Here is a 359-nt window from a genome sequence, read left to right as displayed (position 1 = left end):
GGCCTGTATCAATCGAAGAACACGTCTGATCACGAAAGGCAGGAAGAATACCTCGCCCTCTATACGTATCCACACTTCGGGATGGATTCCAACGGTTGGAACTTGTCTGCTAGGACTCGAATCTCTATTCGGTTTGTGCACTTTGATAAAACGAGACTTTGAATTCCTTGAACTCTTTGGATCTCACCAAAAGCGCTTAAAATTCTCTGAAAATCGGCTCTTCAAAGTCTCTTTCTAATTAGGGTTCTAATCTCTTTCTTATAAAGTGATTTAACCCTAATTTTGGTTTAATTACGAAAATACCCAGAGCCCAGAACGGACGGTCCAGAAATGCACGTGGACCGTCCGTTCCAGCAAGC

This window comes from Tarenaya hassleriana, unplaced genomic scaffold (assembly GCF_000463585.1).
Source record: "Tarenaya hassleriana unplaced genomic scaffold, ASM46358v1 Cleome4, whole genome shotgun sequence".
NCBI lineage: Eukaryota > Viridiplantae > Streptophyta > Magnoliopsida > Brassicales > Cleomaceae > Tarenaya > Tarenaya hassleriana.
The sequence above is the reverse complement of the archived record's forward strand: the minus strand, read 5'-3'. Positions refer to the sequence as shown.